We start from the raw sequence: 25573 nt of genomic DNA on the forward strand, positions 1-25573 counted from the left end.
TGGAGACACACTATGCTAATCTGAGTTTATAATCTGGAGCAGCTCTCCAATCTGTTCTTTAACAACCTGTCTGTTTCCTGTTGATTAACGTCTAGTCAAACTCCACTACGTCGCTCACTCGGATTTATTGGATCATTTTTAGAAGATGTTGTACGAATACATATTTTAATAAATATTTTGTATGTAAAAAATATAAATACATTTTGTGCAAGACTAAATCCAAAACAGAAACTAAAGATTTGAACTGCATATGTATTTAATTAAATGACATTTCATGATATGATCCCTTGTTTGACTTCCTGCAAGTGATTCAAAGTCTACTTAGGACGATCAGAGAGGTGACAGGTTCTTCAGTTTGAGTCAGAGATCACAGCAGTGAGACCATATTATACTGCTCAGCCATATTATACTGCTCAGCTATATTATACTGCTCTGCTATATTATACTGCTCTGCTATATTATACTGCTCTGCTATATTATACTGCTCTGCCATATTATACTGCTCAGCCATATTATACTGCTCTGCTATATTATACTGCTCTGCTATATTATACTGCTCTGCCATATTATACTGCTCTGCCATATTATACTGCTCTGCTATATTATACTGCTCTGCTATATTATACTGCTCAGCCATATTATACTGCTCAGCCATATTATACTGCTCTGCTATATTATACTGCTCTGCTATATTATACTGCTCTGCCATATTATACTGCTCAGCTATATTATACTGCTCAGCCATATTATACTGCTCAGCCATATTATACTGCTCTGCTATATTATACTGCTCAGCCATATTATACTGCTCAGCCATATTATACTGCTCTGCTATATTATACTGCTCTGCCATATTATACTGCTCAGCTATATTATACTGCTCAGCCATATTATACTGCTCAGCCATATTATACTGCTCTGCTATATTATACTGCTCTGCTATATTATACTGCTCTGCCATATTATACTGCTCAGCTATATTATACTGCTCTGCTATATTATACTGCTCTGCTATATTATACTGCTCAGCTATATTATACTGCTCAGCCATATTATACTGCTCTGCTATATTATACTGCTCAGCCATATTATACTGCTCTGCTATATTATACTGCTCAGCTATATTATACTGCTCTGCTATATTATACTGCTCAGCCATATTATACTGCTCTGCTATATTATACTGCTCTGCTATATTATACTGCTCTGCCATATTATACTGCTCTGCTATATTATACTGCTCTGCCATATTATACTGCTCAGCTATATTATACTGCTCTGCTATATTATACTGCTCAGCCATATTATACTGCTCAGCTATATTATACTGCTCAGCCATATTATACTGCTCTGCTATATTATACTGCTCTGCTATATTATACTGCTCAGCTATATTATACTGCTCTGCTATATTATACTGCTCAGCCATATTATACTGCTCAGCCATATTATACTGCTCAGCCATATTATACTGCTCAGCCATATTATACTGCTCTGCTATATTATACTGCTCTGCCATATTATACTGCTCAGCTATATTATACTGCTCTGCCATATTATACTGCTCTGCTATATTATACTGCTCTGCTATATTATACTGCTCAGCTATATTATACTGCTCAGCCATATTATACTGCTCAGCCATATTATACTGCTCTGCTATATTATACTGCTCTGCTATATTATACTGCTCAGCTATATTATACTGCTCAGCCATATTATACTGCTCTGCTATATTATACTGCTCTGCTATATTATACTGCTCAGCTATATTATACTGCTCAGCCATATTATACTGCTCAGCCATATTATACTGCTCTGCCATATTATACTGCTCAGCCATATTATACTGCTCTGCTATATTATACTGCTCTGCTATATTATACTGCTCTGCTATATTATACTGCTCAGCTATATTATACTGCTCAGCCATATTATACTGCTCTGCTATATTATACTGCTCTGCTATATTATACTGCTCTGCTATATTATACTGCTCAGCTATATTATACTGCTCAGCTATATTATACTGCTCAGCTATATTATACTGCTCAGCCATATTATACTGCTCAGCCATATTATACTGCTCTGCTATATTATACTGCTCAGCCATATTATACTGCTCTGCTATATTATACTGCTCAGCTATATTATACTGCTCTGCCATATTATACTGCTCAGCCATATTATACTGCTCTGCTATATTATACTGCTCAGCTATATTATACTGCTCAGCTATATTATACTGCTCTGCTATATTATACTGCTCTGCTATATTATACTGCTCAGCCATATTATACTGCTCAGCCATATTATACTGCTCAGCTATATTATACTGCTCTGCTATATTATACTGCTCAGCCATATTATACTGCTCAGCCATATTATACTGCTCAGCCATATTATACTGCTCAGCTATATTATACTGCTCAGCTATATTATACTGCTCAGCCATATTATACTGCTCTGCTATATTATACTGCTCAGCTATATTATACTGCTCTGCTATATTATACTGCTCTGCTATATTATACTGCTCAGCCATATTATACTGCTCTGCTATATTATACTGCTCTGCTATATTATACTGCTCAGCCATATTATACTGCTCTGCTATATTATACTGCTCTGCTATATTATACTGCTCAGCTATATTATACTGCTCAGCCATATTATACTGCTCTGCTATATTATACTGCTCAGCTATATTATACTGCTCTGCTATATTATACTGCTCAGCTATATTATACTGCTCAGCTATATTATGCTGCTCTGCTATATTATACTGCTCTGCTATATTATACTGCTCAGCTATATTATGCTGCTCTGCCATATTATACTGCTCAGCTATATTATACTGCTCAGCTATATTATACTGCTCAGCTATATTATACTGCTCAGCTATATTATACTGCTCAGCTATATGCTATATTATACTGCTCTGCTATATTATACTGCTCTGCTATATTATACTGCTCAGCTATATTATACTGCTCAGCTATATTATACTGCTCAGCTATATGCTATATTATACTGCTCAGCTATATGCTATATTATACTGCTCAGCTATATTATACTGCTCAGCTATATGCTATATTATGCTGCTCTGCTATATTATACTGCTCTGCTATATTATACTGCTCAGCCATATTATACTGCTCTGCTATATTATACTGCTCTGCTATATTATACTGCTCAGCTATATTATACTGCTCAGCTATATTATACTGCTCAGCCATATTATACTGCTCTGCTATATTATACTGCTCAGCCATATTATACTGCTCTGCTATATTATATTGCTCAGCCATATTATACTGCTCTGCTATATTATACTGCTCAGCCATATTATACTGCTCAGCCATATTATACTGCTCTGCTATATTATACTGCTCAGCTATATTATACTGCTCAGCTATATTATACTGCTCAGCTATATGCTATATTATACTGCTCAGCCATATTATACTGCTCTGCTATATTATACTGCTCAGCCATATTATACTGCTCAGCCATATTATACTGCTCTGCTATATTATACTGCTCAGCCATATTATACTGCTCTGCTATATTATACTGCTCAGCTATATTATACTGCTCTGCTATATTATACTGCTCTGCTATATTATACTGCTCAGCTATATTATACTGCTCTGCTATATTATACTGCTCAGCTATATTATACTGCTCAGCCATATTATACTGCTCAGCTATATTATACTGCTCTGCTATATTATACTGCTCAGCTATATTATACTGCTCAGCCATATTATACTGCTCAGCCATATTATACTGCTCAGCCATATTATACTGCTCAGCTATATTATACTGCTCAGCCATATTATACTGCTCTGCTATATTATACTGCTTTGCTATATGCTATATTATACTGCTCTGCTATATTATACTGCTCTGCTATATGCTATATTATACTGCTCTGCTATATGCTATATTATACTGCTCTGCTATATTATACTGCTCAGCCATATTATACTGCTCAGCTATATTATACTGCTCTGCTATATTATACTGCTCAGCTATATTATACTGCTCAGCCATATTATACTGCTCAGCCATATTATACTGCTCAGCCATATTATACTGCTCAGCTATATTATACTGCTCAGCCATATTATACTGCTCTGCTATATTATACTGCTTTGCTATATGCTATATTATACTGCTCTGCTATATTATACTGCTCTGCTATATGCTATATTATACTGCTCTGCTATATGCTATATTATACTGCTCTGCTATATTATACTGCTCAGCTATATTATACTGCTCTGCTATATTATACTGCTCTGCTATATGCTATATTATACTGCTCTGCTATATTATACTGCTCAGCTATATTATACTGCTCAGCCATATTATACTGCTCTGCTATATTATACTGCTCAGCTATATTATACTGCTCAGCTATATTATACTGCTCTGCTATATTATACTGCTCTGCTATATTATACTGCTCTGCTATATTATACTGCTCTGCTATATTATACTGCTCTGCTATATTATACTGCTCAGCTATATTATACTGCTCAGCTATATTATACTGCTCAGCTATATTATACTGCTCTGCTATATTATACTGCTCAGCTATATTATACTGCTCTGCTATATTATACTGCTCTGCTATATTATACTGCTCTGCTATATTATACTGCTCTGCTATATTATACTGCTCAGCTATATTAAACTGCTCAGCCATATTATACTGCTCAGCTATATTATACTGCTCTGCTATATTATACTGCTCTGCTATATTATACTGCTCTGCTATATTATACTGCTCTGCTATATTATACTGCTCTGCTATATTATACTGCTCTGCTATATTATACTGCTCTGCTATATTATACTGCTCTGCTATATTATACTGCTCTGCTATATTATACTGCTCAGCTATATTAAACTGCTCAGCCATATTATACTGCTCAGCCATATTATACTGCTCTGCTATATTATACTGCTCTGCTATATTATACTGCTCTGCTATATTATACTGCTCTGCTATATTATACTGCTCTGCTATATTATACTGCTCTGCTATATTATACTGCTCTGCTATATTATACTGCTCTGCTATATTATACTGCTCAGCCATATTATACTGCTCTGCTATATTATACTGCTCAGCTATATTATACTGCTCAGCTATATTATACTGCTCAGCCATATTATACTGCTCAGCCATATTATACTGCTCTGCTATATTATACTGCTCAGCTATATTATACTGCTCAGCTATATTATACTGCTCAGCCATATTATACTGCTCTGCTATATTATACTGCTCTGCTATATTATACTGCTCTGCTATATTATACTGCTCAGCTATATTATACTGCTCAGCTATATTATACTGCTCAGCTATATTATACTGCTCTGCCATATTATACTGCTCAGCCATATTATACTGCTCTGCTATATTATACTGCTCTGCTATATTATACTGCTCAGCTATATTATACTGCTCAGCCATATTATACTGCTCAGCTATATTATACTGCTCAGCCATATTATACTGCTCTGCTATATTATACTGCTCAGCTATATTATACTGCTCAGCTATATTATACTGCTCAGCTATATTATACTGCTCAGCTATATTATACTGCTCAGCTATATTATACTGCTCTGCTATATTATACTGCTCAGCTATATTATACTGCTCAGCTATATTATACTGCTCAGCTATATTATACTGCTCAGCCATATTATACTGCTCAGCCATATTATACTGCTCTGCTATATTATACTGCTCAGCCATATTATACTGCTCTGCTATATTATACTGCTCAGCTATATTATACTGCTCTGCCATATTATACTGCTCAGCCATATTATACTGCTCTGCTATATTATACTGCTCAGCTATATTATACTGCTCTGCTATATTATACTGCTCTGCTATATTATACTGCTCAGCCATATTATACTGCTCAGCCATATTATACTGCTCAGCTATATTATACTGCTCTGCTATATTATACTGCTCAGCCATATTATACTGCTCAGCCATATTATACTGCTCAGCTATATTATACTGCTCAGCTATATTATACTGCTCAGCCATATTATACTGCTCAGCCATATTATACTGCTCTGCTATATTATACTGCTCTGCTATATTATACTGCTCAGCTATATTATACTGCTCAGCCATATTATACTGCTCTGCTATATTATACTGCTCTGCTATATTATACTGCTCTGCTATATTATACTGCTCAGCTATATTATACTGCTCAGCCATATTATACTGCTCTGCTATATTATACTGCTCTGCTATATTATACTGCTCAGCTATATTATACTGCTCAGCCATATTATACTGCTCTGCTATATTATACTGCTCTGCTATATTATACTGCTCTGCTATATTATACTGCTCAGCTATATTATACTGCTCAGCCATATTATACTGCTCTGCTATATTATACTGCTCAGCTATATTATACTGCTCAGCTATATTATACTGCTCAGCTATATTATACTGCTCTGCTATATTATACTGCTCAGCTATATTATACTGCTCAGCTATATTATACTGCTCAGCTATATTATACTGCTCAGCCATATTATACTGCTCTGCTATATTATACTGCTCAGCCATATTATACTGCTCAGCCATATTATACTGCTCTGCTATATTATACTGCTCAGCTATATTATACTGCTCAGCCATATTATACTGCTCAGCTATATTATACTGCTCAGCCATATTATACTGCTCTGCTATATTATACTGCTCAGCTATATTATACTGCTCAGCTATATTATACTGCTCAGCTATATTATACTGCTCAGCTATATTATACTGCTCAGCTATATTATACTGCTCTGCTATATTATACTGCTCAGCTATATTATACTGCTCAGCTATATTATACTGCTCAGCTATATTATACTGCTCAGCCATATTATACTGCTCAGCCATATTATACTGCTCTGCTATATTATACTGCTCAGCCATATTATACTGCTCTGCTATATTATACTGCTCAGCTATATTATACTGCTCTGCCATATTATACTGCTCAGCCATATTATACTGCTCTGCTATATTATACTGCTCAGCTATATTATACTGCTCTGCTATATTATACTGCTCTGCTATATTATACTGCTCAGCCATATTATACTGCTCAGCCATATTATACTGCTCAGCTATATTATACTGCTCTGCTATATTATACTGCTCAGCCATATTATACTGCTCAGCCATATTATACTGCTCAGCTATATTATACTGCTCAGCTATATTATACTGCTCAGCCATATTATACTGCTCTGCTATATTATACTGCTCAGCTATATTATACTGCTCTGCTATATTATACTGCTCTGCTATATTATACTGCTCAGCCATATTATACTGCTCTGCTATATTATACTGCTCTGCTATATTATACTGCTCTGCTATATTATACTGCTCAGCCATATTATACTGCTCTGCCATATTATACTGCTCAGCTATATTATACTGCTCTGCCATATTATACTGCTCAGCTATATTATACTGCTCTGCCATATTATACTGCTCTGCTATATTATACTGCTCAGCTATATTATACTGCTCAGCCATATTATACTGCTCTGCTATATTATATTGCTCAGCCATATTATACTGCTCTGCTATATTATACTGCTCAGCTATATTATACTGCTCAGCTATATTATGCTGCTCTGCTATATTATACTGCTCTGCTATATTATACTGCTCAGCCATATTATACTGCTCTGCTATATTATACTGCTCTGCTATATTATACTGCTCAGCTATATTATACTGCTCAGCTATATTATACTGCTCAGCCATATTATACTGCTCTGCTATATTATACTGCTCAGCCATATTATACTGCTCTGCTATATTATATTGCTCAGCCATATTATACTGCTCTGCTATATTATACTGCTCAGCCATATTATACTGCTCAGCCATATTATACTGCTCTGCTATATTATACTGCTCAGCTATATTATACTGCTCAGCTATATTATACTGCTCAGCTATATGCTATATTATACTGCTCAGCCATATTATACTGCTCTGCTATATTATACTGCTCAGCCATATTATACTGCTCAGCCATATTATACTGCTCTGCTATATTATACTGCTCAGCCATATTATACTGCTCTGCTATATTATACTGCTCAGCTATATTATACTGCTCTGCTATATTATACTGCTCTGCTATATTATACTGCTCAGCCATATTATACTGCTCAGCTATATTATACTGCTCTGCTATATTATACTGCTCAGCTATATTATACTGCTCAGCCATATTATACTGCTCAGCCATATTATACTGCTCAGCCATATTATACTGCTCTGCTATATTATACTGCTCAGCCATATTATACTGCTCAGCTATATTATACTGCTCAGCTATATTATACTGCTCAGCCATATTATACTGCTCAGCTATATTATACTGCTCAGCTATATTATACTGCTCAGCCATATTATACTGCTCAGCTATATTATACTGCTCAGCCATATTATACTGCTCAGCTATATTATACTGCTCTGCTATATTATACTGCTCTGCTATATTATACTGCTCAGCCATATTATACTGCTCAGCTATATTATACTGCTCTGCTATATTATACTGCTCAGCTATATTATACTGCTCAGCCATATTATACTGCTCAGCCATATTATACTGCTCAGCTATATTATACTGCTCTGCTATATTATACTGCTCAGCTATATTATACTGCTCAGCCATATTATACTGCTCAGCTATATTATACTGCTCTGCTATATTATACTGCTCAGCTATATTATACTGCTCAGCCATATTATACTGCTCAGCCATATTATACTGCTCAGCCATATTATACTGCTCAGCTATATTATACTGCTCAGCCATATTATACTGCTCTGCTATATTATACTGCTTTGCTATATGCTATATTATACTGCTCTGCTATATGCTATATTATACTGCTCTGCTATATGCTATATTATACTGCTCTGCTATATTATACTGCTCAGCCATATTATACTGCTCAGCTATATTATACTGCTCTGCTATATTATACTGCTCAGCTATATTATACTGCTCAGCCATATTATACTGCTCAGCCATATTATACTGCTCAGCCATATTATACTGCTCAGCTATATTATACTGCTCAGCCATATTATACTGCTCTGCTATATTATACTGCTTTGCTATATGCTATATTATACTGCTCTGCTATATTATACTGCTCTGCTATATGCTATATTATACTGCTCTGCTATATGCTATATTATACTGCTCTGCTATATTATACTGCTCAGCCATATTATACTGCTCAGCTATATTATACTGCTCAGCCATATTATACTGCTCTGCTATATTATACTGCTCTGCTATATTATACTGCTCAGCCATATTATACTGCTCAGCCATATTATACTGCTCAGCCATATTATACTGCTCAGCCATATTATACTGCTCAGCCATATTATACTGCTCAGCCATATTATACTGCTCAGCCATATTATACTGCTCAGCCATATTATACTGCTCAGCTATATTATACTGCTCAGCTATATTATACTGCTCAGCCATATTATACTGCTCTGCTATATTATACTGCACAGCTATATTATACTGCTCAGCCATTTTATACTGCTCTGCTATATTATACTGCTCTGCTATATTATACTGCTCAGCCATATTATACTGCTCTGCTATATTATACTGCTCTGCTATATTATACTGCTCAGCCATATTATACTGCTCAGCCATATTATACTGCTCAGCCATATTATACTGCTCAGCCATATTATACTGCTCAGCCATATTATACTGCTCAGCTATATTATACTGCTCAGCCATATTATACTGCTCTGCTATATTATACTGCTCAGCTATATTATACTGCTCAGCTATATTATACTGCTCTGCTATATTATACTGCTCTGCTATATTATACTGCTCAGCTATATTATACTGCTCTGCTATATTATACTGCTCAGCTATATTATACTGCTCAGCCATATTATACTGCTCTGCTATATTATACTGCTCTGCTATATTATACTGCTCAGCTATATTATACTGCTCAGCTATATTATACTGCTCTGCTATATTATACTGCTCTGCTATATTATACTGCTCAGCTATATTATACTGCTCAGCCATATTATACTGCTCTGCTATATTATACTGCTCTGCTATATTATACTGCTCAGCCATATTATACTGCTCAGCCATATTATACTGCTCAGCCATATTATACTGCTCAGCCATATTATACTGCTCAGCCATATTATACTGCTCAGCTATATTATACTGCTCAGCCATATTATACTGCTCTGCTATATTATACTGCACAGCTATATTATACTGCTCAGCCATTTTATACTGCTCTGCTATATTATACTGCTCTGCTATATTATACTGCTCAGCTATATTATACTGCTCAGCTATATTATACTGCTCAGCTATATTATACTGCTAAGCTATATTATACTGCTCAGCCATATTATACTGCTCAGCTATATTATACTGCTCAGCTATATTATACTGCTCAGCTATATTATACTGCTCAGCTATATGCTATATTATACTGCTCTGCTATATTATACTGCTCAGCCCGTCTGTAGAGGTGGAGGACAGACTCCTAAGACCAGGGTGTTGACATAGAACAGAAAAAAAAAGAGAAAAGATGTGGTCACCCGCTTCTTCAATTTAGAAAGGGAAAGTATCTGTCTGGCATGTGGACTTTGATAGGTGGGCAAGAGAGAGTGAAAGAGAGCAATAGAGAGACTGAAAAACCTCACACACTCTCAGAGGGGTGGGCTTCACTGAACTTTAAGGCAAAGAAAAAGTGAGATGGCAAAGGAAGTCATTTTTTCTTGTCTCATAACAATGAACTCACTGCTCGGTGTCTATGGCATCACAGCCAGGACAAACATAACAATGTAGATCTCATTCTCTCCCAGTGTTTCCTGAATTTTACAAGCCCCTTGTTTTACCATGACAGGACACTTTCACAGGATAGCTTCTGTTACTGACAGACTGGCCCATTAGGATATCATTTCCTAGATCAACTCTATTGCTTAATATGTAATGACCAGTATTATAGGATTTAGGTCAATTCTTGCAATTTCGCTCATCAAAATTAGAATCTAAACAGGTTCTGAATGTTGTTGTTTTTATGTGGTACCAGAGTTTGGTTTAGTCAAATTAATCTTGTTAAACAAATATGTTTATTATGTTATTATAGACCCAGTGCAGTCAAACAATATGTATTTTCCTGTGATTTATGTACACTATGAGGTTGGAATAATACTGTGAAATTGTGAAAATTATGATAATGCCCTTTCAGTGTAAGAGCTGTTTGAAAAGACCGCTTGAAATTTCAGACTGTTTTGGTGGGATGGAGTTTCGGCCTTCCATGGTGACATCACCAAGAGGTAAATGAGTTAGTAGACCAATAAGAAAGAGAGTTCCAAACCTCTCTGCCAATAACAACAAGTAATACGAGTTAGTTACATAAGGATGTTTAACTCAGATCTCCCCATTCTCTACAATAGACTTCTACTCATGTCAAGGTCACTACTAAAATGGTACAAGTTGGCGTTTGGCATAGCAGAATAAAGCTTGTTAAACAACCCTATATCGTTTAAATCAAATCAACATCCTAAAAATGTTCTTGCCAAAACCTAGATGGGTCTGTTTATAGTGAATTATTGTGTCGTTATAGGAACATGTGTTATGTTAGTACTTGAATGCTCACATGCTTCCTCACATTCTGTAGCAAGATAGACTTGTCCTCATGCATACCGTAGGCCAACGTCCCCTTAGGAGTGTCTAGCGAGACCACAGCCTTATTCCTGGTGGTTGCAATGTGTTGTAGCCCACATTGTGAGAGTTTAAGTACACTGAGAGGGAGTCTTGGTATATATAAACAGACAGGGAGTCTTGGTATATATAAACAGAGAGGGAGTCTTGGTATATATAAACAGAGAGGGAGTCTTGGTATATATAAACAGAGAGGGAGTCTTGGTATATATAAACAGAGAGGGAGTCTTGGTATATATAAACAGAGAGGGAGTCTTGGTATATATAAACAGCCAGGGAGTCTTGGTATATATAAACAGAGAGGGAGTCTTGGTATATATAAACAGAGAGGAAGTCTTGGTATATATAAACAGAGAGGGAGTCTTGGTATATATAAACAGAGAGGGAGTCTTGGTATATATAAACAGAGAGGGAGTCTTGGTATATATAAACAGAGAGGGAGTCTTGGTATATATAAACAGAGAGGGAGTCTTGGTATATATAAACAGAGAGGGGGTCTTGGTATATATAAACAGAGCGGGAGTCTTGGTATATATAAACAGAGAGGGAGTCTTGGTATATATAAACAGAGAGGGAGTCTTGGTATATATAAACAGGTAAGCCACTAAATATTAGCAGACCAACCAGCCGGCGAGTCAAGCAACAATCACAACCTGCACAGGAGGACTGCTTATCCAAATTCTCTGTCTGCTGTTGTCATATAAACTCTCAGCAGATTTCTCTGTTAGATAACTGTATATCAATATATACGTAGAATAATCACGCCATACAGTGCATTCAGAAAGTATTCACACCCCTTGACTTTTTCCACATTTTGTTGTTACAGCCAGAATGTAAAATTACATTGAGATCTTGTGTCACTGGCCAACACACAATACCCCATAATGTCAAAGTGGAATTATGTTTTTAGAATTATTATTATTTTTTAATAAAAAATGAAAAGCTGAAATGTTTTAAATCAATAAGTATTGTTATGACAATCCTAAATAAGTTCAGCAGTTTAAAATGTGTAACATAATAATAAGTTCCATGAACTCTCTCTGTGCAATAATGAATGACTACCTCATCTCTGTACTCCACACATCTGTAAGGTCCCTCAGTAGAGCAGTGAATTACACATACAGATTCAACCACAAAGGCCAGGGAAGTTTTCCAATGCCTCGAAAAGAATGGCAAATATTGGTAGTTGCCGGAGAGGAAGGAAACCGCTCAGAGATTTCACCATGAGACCAATGGTGACTTTAAAAGCTACAGAGTAGAGGAGAAAACTGAGGATGGAATAACAACATTGTAGTTACTCCATCATACCAACCTACTGTAAATGACAGAGTGAAAAGAAGGAAGCCTGTACAGAATACAAATACTCAAAAACATACATCCTGTTTGTAACAAGGCACTAAATAAATACTGCAAAGAATGTGGCAAATATATTCACTTTATGTCCTGAATACAAAACGTTATGTTGGGGCAAATCCAACACAACAAATCACTGAGTACCACTCTTCATATTTTCAAGTATGGTGGTGGCTGCATCGTGTTGTGGGTATGCTTGTCATTGGCAAGGACTCAGGAGTAAGAACAATAAAAATGAAACGGAATAAAGCTAAGCACAAGCAGAATACTAGAGGAAACCTGGTTCAGTCTGCTTTCCAACAGACACTGGGAGACAAATTCACCTTTCAGCAGGACAATAACCTAAAACAGAAATATGCACTGGAGTTGCTTACCAAGATGACGTTGAATGTTCCTGAGTTGCCTAGTTACGGTTTTGACTTAAATCGGCTTGAAAATCTATGGCAAGACTTGAAAATAGCTGTCGAGCAATGATCAACAATCAACTTGACAGAGGTTGAAGAATTTAAAAATAATAATAATGTGCAAGTATTGTACAATCCAGATGTGCAAAGCTCTTAGAGACTTACCCAGAAAGACTCACAGCTGTAATCGCTGCCAAAGGTGATTCTAACAATACTTAAGTAAATTCAATATTTCTGTATTTCATTTTCAATAAATTTGCGAAAAAATCTAAAACATGTTTTCACTTTATCATTATGTGGTATTGTGTGTAGATGGGTGAGAATTCTATGGTTTTTACTAGATTACTTGTAGTTTTTCATGTTGTTTGTCTGTAATTTTTGTAATGACTTGGTGCTCCTTATCTTGGCCAGGACGCTCTTGAAAAATAGATTTTAAATCTCAATGAGCCCTTCCTGGTTAAATAAAGGTTAAATAAAATAAATACATTAAAATAACAAAAGTATAAAAAGTATATTTAATCCATTTTGAATTCAGGCTGTAACACAACAAAATGTGGAATATGGTTAGGGGTGAATACTTTCTGAAGGCACTGTGTATAGATTTTCAAAACAAATAACAAAAATTTGTCAAATTAGTTACTAGCGACACATATCTGAGGTTTGTTTTAATGTTTAACAACTTAACAAGTATTTCCTATAATCTTCTAATGTTTGTTCTCCGCAAGTCTCTGAAGAGCTCCCCTAACAAGGGGTTAAATACTGGTCCATCTCTGAAGAGCTTCCCTAACAAGGGGTTAAATACTGGTCCATCTCTGAAGAGCTTCCCTAACAAGGGGTTAAATACTGGTCCATCTCTGAAGAGCTTCCCTAACAAGGGGTTAAATACTGCTCCATCTCTGAAGAGCTTCCCTAACAAGAGGTTACATACTGGTCCATCTCTGAAGAGCTTCCCTAACAAGGGGTTAAATACTGCTCCATCTCTGAAGAGCTTCCCTAACAAGGGGTTAAATACTGGTCCATCTCTGAAGAGCTTCCCTAACAAGGGGTTAAATACTGCTCCATCTCCGAAGAGCTTCCCTAACAAGGGGTTAAATACTGGTCCATCTCTGAAGAGCTTCCCTAACAAGGGGTTAAATACTGCTCCATCTCTGAAGAGCTTCCCTAACAAGGGGTTAAATACTGGTCCATCTCAGTTGGACTTGTCTTTAAGGGTTCGTGCAGTCTGTTCACACTGCACAGGAGGCTGGGTCTGAGTAAGTGTTGGGCACTGCAGTACCTGTTTGCTTCCACCCGCTGTGTTCCCAGCATGCCATACTCAGCTCTCAGCAGCAGATCGGCTCTCAATCTCTTACCCATGAGGAGGGGCAGACTGGCACAGAGACTGGCATAGATCTTACATAAAATTAGTTAAGCAAACAAGGCTCTCTCGATCATCGACAGCTGAACTGATTTGAAGGGAGACAAGGCCTTTAGGCCTAAATGTGTGTTTCTGTTTGCGTTGTTACTGTTTGTACTGTATGGGTCAAAGGGGAAAGAAATCTGTTCTACAGCCACTTAAAGTAAACCAATGAGGCTTGTGGGTTTGGGCTGTTCTGCTGCTAGTGCAGTTTCATGGGTAAGAGTAGGCCAACCCAGAGGCCAGCCATCTTGCCCCCCACCACCCCACCTGCCACAACCTCCCAACCCACTCCACACCATGTGGCTCTTGTTGTCTGGAGGACAAGGTTGCTGTGGAAAAGAAGCAGACGTGGGCCGAGGCAGGGGGGGGGAAGAGCCCCCCCCCACCCCCCCCACACAGTTCAGCTCTGCCAGCTATTATGCCCACTGTAGATAGACCCCGCATCTCCCACCTGCCAGACCAGACAGACAGACCTCCTTAAAAACCATCTCCAAGGACAGCTTACAGGCAGTACAGTACAGTAGACACACACACAGCAAGGTCATTAGACCAGCTCACCTCTAAGTAGCCCACTATTCAGGATGAGTTCAGGCTCAGAGCTGTTTTTCTGCTGACATACTGAAACTATTCCTCTTGTTTTGTCTGTTTCTAAACATCCTAATCTGGTTGGGAGTTTTTTTTTAATTACCAGAAATATACATGTTCTGGAGAGATGTACTGTAATACACAATCTATTCACAACCATATATGAGTATAACCAGCCAGACAGAGAGATAGCTATACTTTGGCTGGCTTATTTCACAGGTGGTCGTAGTTTGTGTGTGTGTGTGTGTGTGTGTGTGTGTGCGTGCGTGCGTGCGTGTGTGTGTGCTTCCAGTGTGTGGGTCTGTGGGGTGAGTGAGGACATCTCCTGGCTCTGCTGATGATAACGAGGGGGAGGCCAGGCTGAGGAATGGAGGGAGGAGAGAGGGGAGGGGGAGGGGAGGGGGAGGAGAAGAGAGAGAGTGGGATGAGGGAGAGGGGGAGGAGGAGTGGGAGGATAAGAGGGAGAGTGGGATGAGGAGGGGGAGGATAAGAGGGAGAGGAATAGAGGAGGGAGGGGCAGGAGGAGAAGAGAGAGAGTGGGATGAGGGAGAGGAGGAGAGAGGAGAGAGTAGGGAGAGGAGGGATGAGAGGATGATAGAGGAGGGAGAGGAGGAGAAAGGAGAGAGTAGGGAGAGGAGGGATGGAGAGGAGGATAGAGGAGAGGAGCGAGAGAAGAGGAGGAGAGATAAGGGGGTGGAGGGGAGAGGAAAGGAGAGATGAAAGGTGGGAGATGAGAGGAGAGAGGAGAGAGGAGGAAGGGAGAGGATAGAGGAGGAAGTGGAGAGGACAGAAAAGGGAGACAAGGGAGGGAGACAAGGGGAGATGAGAGGAGAGAGGAGAGGAGGAGAGGAGAGAAGAGAGGGAGGAGGAGAGAGGAGAGGAGGGAGGAGAGAGGAGGAAGGAGAGAGGAAAGGAGGGAGGAGAGTAGAAGAGAGAGGAGAAGACGAGGGAGGAGAGGAGGGAGGAGGGAGGAGAGTAGAGGAGAGGAGGGAGGAGAGACGAGAGTAGAGGAGGGAGAGGCGGAGAGCCTCTGTCTGCCCTGGGGCGCTCTGGCACCTCCTAATTAAAAGCAGCCAGGCTGTAGGGCAGGGCAGACAGATGCTTGTCACGCCAAGGCACACACACACTTACAGTGCAGGCACACAGAGACCGGTACACAACAGACAGCGAGAAACACACATGCACACAGACAGAGATAGACACAAGTGGGCACATACAGTACAGTACAGGCACACACATGGTCACACACAGACATCCGTGTATACAAGTATGCACAATGCGCCCCCACCCACACTCTAAAACATGCACTCACACAGTCTGGCCCGTAGCAGGTGCTCTGTGTCTATCAGATACTGTACAGGTTGGGCCATCCTAGTCTAGTGGCTAGCCTTGTCCCGTGTCAATCTTCAGACTGTCACTGTGTCTCTCTGATCATGGGAATGTTTTGTCAGCATGTCTCTCTGAGCATGGGAATGTACTGTAGAGTAATCTGCTTTCATGAACCAGACCCATACAAGTTGCTGTGTGTCTGCGGTGGGTGGGAAGATCACTGCAGCCTTCCGAAGTACAGCACACACTACAGCCCACACACTCACGTCTTCTTTAAACGGACATCCCTTCCCTCCCCATGTCCCGCATCACACAGGTTGGTAAGACCCACTTCTTCAACACAGATCTTCGAAAGACGTACCAAATGATGTGGTCTAATTTTCTGTTCTTCCAGTCTGTTGTTGTCTTGTTGATTTACTTTGAGTTCATTTCACTTGATCGTCTGAGAGTCGTGACTGTGCAGGCTAGGAGAGGCTAGGTGGAAAGTGAGCTCTGCTCAGGGGGTTGCCAGTGGTTACCAGGACTATTTATGATGAGCTCGCTTGTCCACACAGGAAACTCCTACATAACTAACAGTAGAAAGATTCTCTTCTCAAGGACTTTATCACCATCATGTCACATACAGTATGCTTTGTGTTCAAGACAATTACTGTACAACATTCATATTTGAGGTTTGATATTCTAGTTCAGATAAAATGATCATAAGTAGTTTACTGTAAATCCCTAAACTGATCCATGATATTTTTGTTGTTGTTTTTTGGCCGTATAAAGACTTGGTTCACACTAGCCTATTACCAGTATGTCATTTTAGATTCCTTTAGCATTGGGGGAAAGACGGTGTGAGTCGAGGACCAGGATTGGAGGGAAACTGTCTCAAGTGATTGACTAAGCCATACACTATTGCATGTCAGTCTATTCAATCTTCAGAGCAAGGAGAGAGCGAGAGAGAGAGTGAGATGGAGAGGGAGAGAGAAGAGGCAAGAGAGAGAGAGATGACATTTGAAATGTGTCTATTCTTTTGAAACTTGTGAGTGTAATGTTTACTGTTAATTGTTTTATTGTTTATTTCACTTATTTATTATCTATTTCACTTGCTTTGGCAATTTGAATTGAATTGAGGAGAGAGAGTAGGCAAGAGGGGGAGAGAGAGAGAAGAGGCAAGAGGGAGGGAGAGAGAGAGAGAGAGAGAGAGAGAGAGAGAGAGAGAGAGAAGGCAAGAGGGAGAGAGAGAGAGAGAGAGAGAGAGAAGGCAAGAGGGAGAGAGAGAGAGAGAGAGAGAGAGGAGGCAAGAAGGAGAGCGTGAGAGTGAGAGTGAGAGAGAGAGAAAGATAGCTAAATTTAAATTGAATAGAGAGAAGGGGAGAGAGATAGGTTGTGTGTGTGTGTGTGTGTGTGTGTGTGTGTGTGTGTGTGTGTGTGTGTGTGTGTGTGTGTGTGTGTGTGTGTGTGTGTGTGTGTGTGTGTGTGTGTGTGTATGTGTGTGTGTGTGTGTGTGTGTGTGTGTGTGTGTGTGTGTGTGTGTGTGTGTGAGGAGCAGAAATAGATAGAGGGACAGAAAGAGAGGGAGGGTGAGACCTCTGGGTGTGTGAGTGTATGCCTGACGATTTGAAAACGGCGTTTGTTCGTGAGTAACACAGAGTACACAAATCCCCCAAACTTGCTTTTTTGGCAGTGATCAGACCTCCCACCCACGACACCCTCTTCAAGCCTCCTCCCACCCTCTTTAAGCCTCCTCCCACCCTCTTCAAGTCTCCTCCCACCCTTTTCAAGTATCCTCCTACTTCCTCTGTTCAGCTGCTTTGCTCTGTGATGGCTGCTTACTCACACACAACACAACCTGATGAGGAGGTGGAAGAGGATGGTACTCACACATGACCACTCACACACACTCACACACACTGCAGAGACAGCCCCTTAAAGCCCGCAGACCATGAGCTAGTTTCTCGTCATGTTACTGTGACAGGGCCACAGGGCCTCAGCAGGCATTAAAACACTATGGGACAGGGCCACAGGGCCTCAGCAGGCATTATAACACTATAGGACAGGGCCACAGGGCCTCAGCAGGCATTATAACACTATAGGACAGGGCCTCAGCAGGCATTATAACACTATAGAACAAGGCCTCAGCAGGCATTATAACACTATAGGACAGGGCCTCAGAAGGCATTATAACACTATGGGACAGGGCCTCAGCAGGCATTATAACACTATGGGACAGGGCCTCAGCAGGCATTATAACACTATAGGAACGGGCCTCAGCAGGCATTATAACACTATGGGACAGGGCCTCAGCAGGCATTATAACACTATAGGACAGGGCCACAGGGCCTCAGCAGGCATTATAACACTATAGGACAGGGCCTCAGCAGGCATTATAACACTATAGGACAGGGCCTCAGCAGGCATTATAACACTATAGGACAGGGCCTCAGCAGGCATTAAAACACTATGGGACAGGGCCACAGGGCCTCAGCAGGCATTATAACACTATAGGAACGGGCCTCAGCAGGCATTATAACACTACACCTCAGCAGGCATTATAACGCTATAGGACAGGGCCACACGGCCTCAGCAGGCATTATAACACTATAGGACAAGGCCTCAGCAGGCATTAAAACACTATGGGACAGGGCCTCAGCAGGCATTATAACACTATGGACTATGGATGATAATTTATCTGTCCACTATGGGACTATGGATGATAATTTATCTGTCGACTATGAGACTATAGATGAGAATTTATCTGTCCACTATGGGACTATGGATGATAATTTATCTGTCCACTATGGGACTATGGATGATAATTTATCTGTCCACTATGGGACTATGGATGATAATTTAGCTGCTATTATTACACCTCAGTATTGTATGAATGGATTATCGTGTAGCTTGTACTGTTATTGTTAAATGACCGTCTAGATCAGGGTGGACAAACATTTTGGCTCGGGGGCCACTTTGGGATTTTGAAATTCAACGGAGGGACGCATTTTTTGGGGGACCAATTGTTAGTTAAAATCAATTTGCAGGGGCCTCCCAAGTAGTGCAGCGGTCTAGAGGCGTCACTACAGACCCGGGTTCGATCCCAGGCTGTGTCACAGCTGACTGTGACCGGGAGACCCATGAGGCGGCGCACAATTGGCCCAGCTTCGTCCGGGTTAGGAGAGGGTTTGGCAGGCTGAGAATTCCTTGTCCCAACGCGCTCTAGCTACTCCTGTGCCGGGCCAGGCACATGCACGCTGACGCGGTCGGCAGGTGTACGGTGTTTCCTCCGACACATTGGTGCGGCTGGGTTGGATGGGCATTATCAAGAAGCAGTGCGGCTTGGCTGGGTTGTGTTTCGGAGGACACACGGCTCTCGACCATCGCCTCTCCCGAGTCCGTACGGGAGTTGCAGCGATGGGACAAGACTGTAACTACTACAAATTGGATACCATGAAATTGGGGAGAAAAAAGGTGTAAAAAAAAATATATATATATATATATATATTAAATAAGTATTTAAAAAAGATATATATGTCTTGCGGGATGGATTGAAGTGCCCGGCGGTCATACTTGTGGTTTTGAGTCAAAGGCAGGGGAGGGTAGAAAGAGACATGGCAGGGTTGTTGCCATGTGGGATGTTGGTACTCCACTGTAAACATGCCTGTCTGAGCATTGTACTACCTGTTGCATTCCCATTGTACTGCCTGTTGCTGCGCACACACACGCGAAAGAGGCTGGCTGTGCCTGGGTTGTATTGTTAACACACAGGGTAAATGTATCCGGAATGCTGTAACAAAACAACCTCTGGGATCAGGTTCAACTGTGATAAACCTTGTTGTCCCAGTGAGTGACTGAAATTAAAGAGCCCTGGTAGTTTTATTCAATAGACAGAGGTGTGGTGCGCTACGGTGGCACATGTTGGCTATCCACAATTATAAACTGGGTGGTTCGAGCCCTGAATGCTGATTGGCTGAAAGCCGTAGTATATCAGACCGTATACCATTGGTATGACAAAACGTGTATTTTTACTGCGCTAATTAAGTTGGTAACCAGTTTATAATAGCAATAAGGCACCTCGGGGGTTTGTGGTATATGGTCAATATACCACGGCTAAGGGCTGTATCCAGGCACTCCGCGTTGTGTCATTCATAAGAACAGCCCTTAGCCGTGGTATATTGACCATATACCACACCCCCTCGGGCCATATTGCTTAAGTAACCCTTTTCGAGTGTTGACACACACACACACACACCTTTCTCTGCAGGGTGGGTCTGCTGGTGTAATCATCATCAGATATCAATCATTGACTAATGACTGACATGTAGGGAGAATGAAGGAGCCCTGATCCAAACCCATTCTCACTTATGGTTTGAAAGGAAATCTCAGACTAGCGTGCATCTACAACAGATGTCTATGCAATGTGACGGGGGCACAATAATGCTAGATGAATAATTGAATATGTCAGTCATTGATATGAATCTGTCAGTCAGTGATATAACCTGATATAGCCTGATATAACCTAATATAGCCTGATATAGCCTGATATAACCTGATATAGCCTGATATAGCCTGATATAACCTGATATAGCCTGATATAGCCTGATATAACCTGATATAGCCTGATATAGCCTGATATAGCCTGAATTAACCTGCTATAACCTGATATAGCCTGATATAGCCTGATATAACCTGATATAGCATGATATAACCTAATATAGCCTGATATAGCCTGATATAACCTAATATAGCTTGATATAGCCTGAATTAACATCATATAACCTAATATAGCCTGATATAACCTAATATTGCCTGATATAACCTGATATAACCTGATATAACCTGATGTAGAATTATATAACCTAATATAGCCTGATATAACCTGATATATAATGATATAACCTAATATAGCCTGATATAGCCTGATATAACCTGATATAACCTGATATAGAATGATATAACCTAATATAGCCTGATATAGCCTGATATAGCCTGATATAACCTGATATAACCTGATATAACCTGATATAACCTGATATAACCTGATATAACCTGATATAACCTGATATAGAATGATATAACCTAATATAGCCTGATATAACCTGATATAGCCTGATATAACCTGATATAACCTGATATAACCTGATATAACCTGATATAGAATGATATAACCTAATATAACCTGATATAACCTGATATAACCTGATATAACCTGATATAACCTGATATAGAATGATATAACCTAATATAGCCTGATATAACCTGATATAGCCTGATATAACCTGATATAACCTGATATAACCTGATATAGAATGATATAACCTAATATAGCCTGATATAACCTGATATAACCTGATATAGAATGATATAACCTAATATAGCCTGATATAACCTGATATAGAATGATATAACCTAATATAGCCTGATATAGCCTTGTCCATTGAGAGCCGGCCCGCTGGATTGTCTCTATTTCTGGGCATAATGACATTTATACACGATTATGAGGGTGTAATGTTGTTGCGGGTGGTTAATAAAAATATATACATTTCTGTTATGTAAAATCTGTAAGATTTACTAAAATGTTTTTGTATAATTTTCTGATATAACTGTTTGAAAGTGCTATTCGGTCACTTTATTATTATGTTAGCCTTTTTCAAACCCGTTCCAGTATTCCATTGAAGATGCTCTTGAGGAAGTCTCAAGACAACAAGGAGATGTCACTGTCATGCCAAGGCATTATATTACCACAAGTGCATTCATGTGTATGATTTTGTGATGTAATTACTAAGACATTACATGCTTCTGACAATTACCAACACACAACAGAGTGACTGCACTGCAATCTAGTCAACAAGTCATCATCAATTGTACTGCTTCCTCTGTACAGTTTGACTTTCTAGTAAAGGAGAGACTTGTTGAAATGAGACCAGCCACAGTTTAGGCAGTAAGTGTGGGGTACATGCAGACCCTATAATGTAAAATAAACCCTGAGGATGTATCATAATGTGAACACTGAACTCTACTCACTTCAACAGACATCTTTACTAATGAGTTGGTGTGAACGAAAGATGTTACTGACCTTTTAGCAGATAGGCGTTCTGGATTTCAGTTTCTTCTTCTCACGCTACTCTCAGTCCCTGTCTGTCAGGAAGCAGAGTCCTGTCCTCTGTGGCAGGCATGCGAAAGTGAGAGAGAAACAAAGAGAGGTAGACAGAGACAGAAGAGCTCGACTTTGCTCTGAAGGTGTGTCACTGATTTAGGAAGTGTGGGGAAATTGAGCATTACCAACAGTTAAAATGTGAACACCCACCCACCTACCTACCAAAACCCCTCCCTCTCTCCAGGCCCAACTATTTGGCAGTGTTCCCCACACGTCCACCTGTGCTGTGTGGAGGGTAGGAGAGTGACGCACACACAGGCCAAGCCTACAAATCAACCTGCTCACACAGTAATGGCATTGGGGCTGGGCCTGGGACAAGAACTGGATTTGTTTTGGCCAGGTCTGTGGCTTAGGTTTGAAACAATAGCTGGGGCTAGGGCTGGTTCTGAAACCCAGGTGGGTTTGGTCTGGGACTTTGGCTGGGAATAGAACTGGGGTATGTTTGGACTGGGGCTGGAACTGAAATAGTAGCTGAGACTGGGTCTCTAGAACTGGGACTGGGTTTGGGATTGGAGCTAAGGCTGAAATTGGTGCTCTGGAACTGGGGCTAGGACTGGGGTTGTCTAGGGTTGTGGTGGGGGCTCAATACAAAGCCCTTGCTGCCAGGAATTAAGCCATATAATATTACAAAGGCAAATAACAGTGAAGAAAGGCAATGACATAAGTGGGCTATCTTTCTTTTTATGTTGGGTCAGGGTGTGTGCTGTGGTGTGGTGGGCTATCTTTCTTTTTATGTTGGGTCAGGGTGTGTGCTGTGGTGTGGTGGGCTATCTGATTGTGTGATCGCGTTGGGTGTGTGCTGGTGTGTGTCAGTTGGTACCTGGTGGCAGGTAGAAACACACATCATTGTGAAGGCTCTTTAGACTCGTATTGAGAACATAATGAAAAGGTGTAATCAGTGATGTCAATGCTTACCAAGTATAGACCTACTGCATACCTATATTCTTTGGGTCGATCAAGGTCGGGCCTCAGACCTCATACGGCCTGCTGAGTTTTTTTTCTTCTTTTTAGCTGTACAGTATTAAAAGAGTAGCTACAAATCTTTCTTGTTTCCTTGCTTGTTTATTTTTGTCTCAAATTTGTAAATGTGTCCACTATTTTGGAAAATTTGTCAACATCTATGTCTCCCAGTATTACCCTCCCAAAGCACAGAGGCGTACAAGGGAGGGGCCCAAGTATCAGGTTGGGCACTGCAATTAAATGGCCCCAAAATCGGATGTTTGGTTTTCATTGCTTGTGAAGAACCAGCCTTAGAAAACAGGTGTGCTGTGCACTATTAAAATACTTAGTGATAGAATAGCACACAAACAAGAATGTCTGCTTCAAATGAAATATGCTGTTACACAATTGTTGCTTGTTTTAACTTCTACAAACACATTCATACGTTGAGTCATTTTAATTTGAAATATCATTGAAAACGTAATGAGTCCCTCTCAACACAGTGATTTAAAACAATGCAATTAGCAGTGGCCACTACTACTACACTGATTACCATAAAACCCCTCAGCAAGGTCTCAAACGCCTGGCTAATTACTGTTGGCCTTTTCATTCTGATCACAAACCAAGGACAATGACTGGAAAGAGAATAGATCATTAAAAGGGAAGACATTCACTTTTTTCTGTGTTTTATTAGGAGCCCAACTAACTGTTGCTAAAGCAGCTCCTCTTCCTGGGGTCCACACAGAACATAAAGAACCTACTCTTCCTGGGGTACACACAGAACATAAAGAACCTACTCTTCCTGGGGTACACACAGAACCTGAAGAACCTACTCTTCCTGGGGTCCACACAGAACATAAGGAACCTACTCTTCCTGGGGTCCACACAGAACATAAAGAACCTACTCTTCCTGGGGTCCACAGAGAACATAAAGAACCTACTCTTCCTGGGGTCCACAGAGAACATAAAGAACCTACTCTTCCTGGGGTCCACACAGAACATAAAGAACCTACTCTTCCTGGGGTCCACACAGAACATAAAGAACCTACTCTTCCTGGGGTCCACACAGAACATAAAGAACCTACTCTTCCTGGGGTCCACACAGAACATAAAGCAGCTCCTTTTCCTGGGTGAGGGTGTTATATGTCTTAAATAAAGGTTCAATAAAAACATTTAGACAAAAAAGGTGGGTGAGGATAGTGGTAATGTGGGTGAGGGTAGTGGTAAGGTGGGTGAGGGTAGTGGTAAGGTGGGTGAGGGTAGTGGTAATGTGGGTGAGGGTAGTGGTAAGGTGGGTGAGGGGTAGTGGTAAGGTGGGTGAGGATAGTGGTAAGGTGGGTGAGGGTAGTGGTAAGGTGGGTGAGGGTAGTGGTAAGGTGGGTGAGGGTAGTGGTAATGTGGGTGAGGGTAGTGGTAAGGTGGGTGAGGGTAGTGGTAAGGTGGGTGAGGGTAGTGGTAATGTGGGTGAGGGTAGTGGTAAGGTGGGTGAGGGGTAGTGGTAAGGTGGGTGAGGGGTAGTGGTAAGGTGGGTGAGGGTAGTGGTAAGGTGGGTGAGGGTAGTGGTAAGGTGGGTGAGGATAGTGGTAAGGTGGGT

The 25573-nt window shown here is 40.0% G+C and overlaps 1 protein-coding gene across 1 annotated transcript in view; it reads right to left on the reverse strand.

Annotated features, from left to right (window-relative positions):
• Positions 1–23286, reverse strand: part of zbtb7c (zinc finger and BTB domain containing 7C) — a 37897-nt gene extending 14611 nt beyond the window's left edge. Inside the window, exon 1 of the mRNA XM_021622624.3 lies at positions 22960–23286. The gene's annotated coding sequence lies outside the window, so the exon portion shown is untranslated. The remainder of the gene's footprint in view (positions 1–22959) is intronic.
• Positions 23287–25573: the final 2287 nt, after the last annotated feature.

This window comes from Oncorhynchus mykiss, chromosome 12, assembly GCF_057628025.1.
Source record: "Oncorhynchus mykiss isolate SJ-2025 chromosome 12, ASM5762802v1, whole genome shotgun sequence".
Classification (NCBI taxonomy): domain Eukaryota; kingdom Metazoa; phylum Chordata; class Actinopteri; order Salmoniformes; family Salmonidae; genus Oncorhynchus; species Oncorhynchus mykiss.